Raw genomic sequence first — 3,368 nt, 5'->3', positions numbered from 1 at the left:
ATTAAAAAAAAAAAAAAAAAAGGTTGTGTCTGAAATGGTACCATGCATCACTCATTATCAGAGAAATGCAAATCAAAACCACAACGAGGTACCATTACACACCAGTCAGGATGGCTGCTATCCAAAAGTCTACAAGCAATAAATGCCGGAGAGGGTGTGGAGAAAAGGGAACCCTCTTACACTGTTGGTGGGAATGCAAACTAGTACAGCCGCTATGGAGAACAGTGTGGAGATTCCTTAAAAAACTGGAAATAGAACTGCCATATGACCCAGCAATCCCACTTCTGGGCATACACACCGAGGAAACCAGATCTGAAAGAGACACGTGCACCCCAATGTTCATCACAGCACTGTTTATAATAGCCAGGACATGGAAGCAACCTAGATGCCCATCAGCAGACGAATGGATAAGGAAGCTGTGGTACATATACACAATGGAATATTACTCAGCCATTAAAAAGAATTCATTTGAATCAGTTCTAATGAGATGGATGAAACTGGAGCCCATTATACAGAGTGAAGTAAGCCAGAAAGATAAAGACCATTACAGTATACTAACAGGTATATATGGAATTTAGAAAGATGGTAATGATAACCCTATATGCAAAACAGAAAAAGAGACACAGATGTACAGAACAGACTTTTGGACTCTGTGGGAGAAGGCAAGGGTGGGATGTTTCGAGAGAACAGCATCGAAACATGTATATTATCTATGGTGAAACAGATCACCAGCCCAGGCTGGATGCATGAGACAAGTGCTCGGGCCTGGTGCACTGGGAAGACCCAGAGAGATCGGGCAGAGAGGGAGGTGGGGGGGGGGGGATCGGGATGGGGAATACATGTAAATCCATGGCTGATTCATGTCAATGTATGACAAAACCCACTACAATATTGTAAAGTAATTATCCACCAACTAATAAAAATAAATGAAAAAAAAAAAAAAAAAAAGAAATGGTACCATGCGTTGTATGAAAGGAGAGAGGGTTAGCACGCCCCTTGACAAGGATGGAAGACACTCTCAAGTCTGACAACATGCATACGGTTAAGGCATTGCCACTTAGCTCATGGCATCTAACCACTCTCCATGGGGCTTTCCTGATGGCTCAGCAGGTGAAAGAATCTGCCTGCAATGCAGGAGACATAAGAGATGCAGGTTCCATCCCTGAGTTGAGAAGATCTGGTGAAGGAAATGGCAACCCACTCCAGTATTCTTGAGAATTCCTGGGAAGTCCCATGTACAGAGAAGCCTGGTGGGCTACAGGCCAAAGGGTTGCAAAGAGTTGGACACTGCTCCACAAATTTCACCCGTCCTCCACCCCCCATCTTCCCACCCTACCCCAAATAGGTAACCATATTTATTGTTTTTTAGTGTGGGTGTATGGTGCGGGGGTGTGGTGGGGTGGTGGGGTGGGGAAAGAGTGGGCAGGGGGTGGGAGGATTGGAGAAGCAAAAGAAGAAAATACAAACACAGATTTCTGTCTTCCTTACCTTCACATTGAAAAGGTAATATACTATAGTGACTGTTTTGTACACTGCTTTTTTTCATTTCATTTTTTGAGAAAAATTTCCATGTTAGTATATAGAAAGCACATTTTTCTTCTTTTTAAAAGAAATCCATTGAGAGTATGCAGTCCTAATGTACAGTGATGAGAAACTATTATTTTATGATCTTTTCATTAAAAGCTTGACTGAAAAAAAAAAAAAAAAAAAAAAAAGGTTGCCCAGGGACTTCACTGGCAGTTCAGTGCTTAAGAATCTGCCTTCCAACGCAGGGGACACAGATTCAACCCTTGGTCCAGGAACGAAGATCCCACATGCCCTGGGGCAACTAAAACCTGAATGACTCAAATACTGAGTCCTTGTGCTCAGGAGCTCCAGAATCACTGTTTTAGCCACGTGTTCTGGGAAACAAACTCACTCAGAAGGACAATGCAGATAGTGGAGTGCAGTTTATTACACCAGTGGGCCCAAGGAAGGGTCTCCTCTTGGCCAAGGATCCCGACCAGTTTTTGTGAAAACCTTATATACCCTAAGTGTACGTGTCCAAACCCACCTCCTCAAATTCCCTGAAACTAGTCTGAACAAAGGAAAATAAAGATACAATCAAAGTTAACCTGTGATTCATTTGCCTTAGGCCTAGGTAGTTAACAGTGGACAATTATCAATAGGCCTGTGGTCATACTCCAATAAGCATAATAGAATGTATGATTCTATTTGGTTACACAGACAATTAGGGTATTTTTAGGCAAGGGAGAGTCTAGGTATGAGCCCTGGGGCTCTTCCATGGTAGGGGGTGGGGTCTGGTTTTTCCAGTTGGTTTGTCATTTCCATAGATACTGGGCATACAGCTCAAAGTCCACATCTGGCCCAATATGGAGTCCTGTTTTCTAGACAGCCTGTTCTGTTTCCTCCATCACAACTAGAGAAGCCCCTGGGTGCCACAAGGAAGACCCAACAAAGAAAAAAAAAAATGTGGTTGCCCAGTATTCCATTCTTTGGTTGTTTAAATTATTTAAGTAGTCCTTAGCTATTTCAATGATTTAACTGTAAACTATCTAACTAGTCTTCTCTTAAGAGACACTGGATTATTTCCAATCTTTGATATAAGCAAAACTGCACTGAATAAACTCATATACATGTCATCTTGCAGGTAAAAGATAAATTCCGAGAAGAAGGATCGATGGGGCAGGTCTATGTTCTTTAGTGGATTTGCTAGCCTTGAACAAGTTGCAGTTTCCTGAGGCTATTCCCAGGTGGTTGGTTCAGTGGTAAAGAATCCGCCTGCAATACAGGAGGCATGGGTTCAATCCCTGGGTTGGGAAGATCCCCTGGAGAAGGAAATGACAACCCACTCCAGTATTCTTGCCTGGAGAATCCCCACGGACAGAGGAGCCTGGTGGGCTATAGTCCATGGGGTTGCAAAGAGTCAGACACAAGTGAGCGTGCACGCATTCACACGGCGCTACTACCACTGAGAGGCAGACTTCATTCAATCGTGCATTTCTTAAATACCTTAGATTATAGTCTTCAGTGTGGCAGGCAGTGTTTAACGACAATAAATTACAGTCGGCACCTCTGGCTTACCTTAGTGTCTTGCTTCTCAGTAACGTCCCAGCATTTTCGTGTCCTTGGGCCAGGACCTGCTACCAGACTAGACACAAGGTGCTTGCTCTTATGCAGGCCTGGCTTCCCCAAGATGCTGCTTAATTTTATCAGCTTGAAATAACTTTTTCAGGATAATACTCTCTTCTATAAAATCTCGACTGCTTTTAAGGTCATCAGATTGTTACTAAACACAACTTGGATCTGCTCGCCCACAAGCAGTGAGGTCACTCTACGGACACCAGCTCATGGTAAGGGCAAGAGCA

At 43.4% G+C, this 3,368-nt stretch overlaps 1 non-coding gene across 1 annotated transcript; it reads left to right on the top strand.

Moving 5' to 3' along the window:
• Positions 1-961: 961 nt before the first annotated feature.
• LOC136165876 (U6atac minor spliceosomal RNA) lies at positions 962-1,087 on the top strand. The gene has a single exon (XR_010662841.1). It is a non-coding gene; the product is annotated as a U6atac minor spliceosomal RNA (small nuclear RNA).
• Positions 1,088-3,368: the final 2,281 nt, after the last annotated feature.

The sequence above is a fragment of the Muntiacus reevesi genome, chromosome 3 (genome assembly GCF_963930625.1).
Source record: "Muntiacus reevesi chromosome 3, mMunRee1.1, whole genome shotgun sequence".
NCBI lineage: Eukaryota > Metazoa > Chordata > Mammalia > Artiodactyla > Cervidae > Muntiacus > Muntiacus reevesi.
This window is presented reverse-complemented; position numbering and strand designations above follow the sequence as displayed.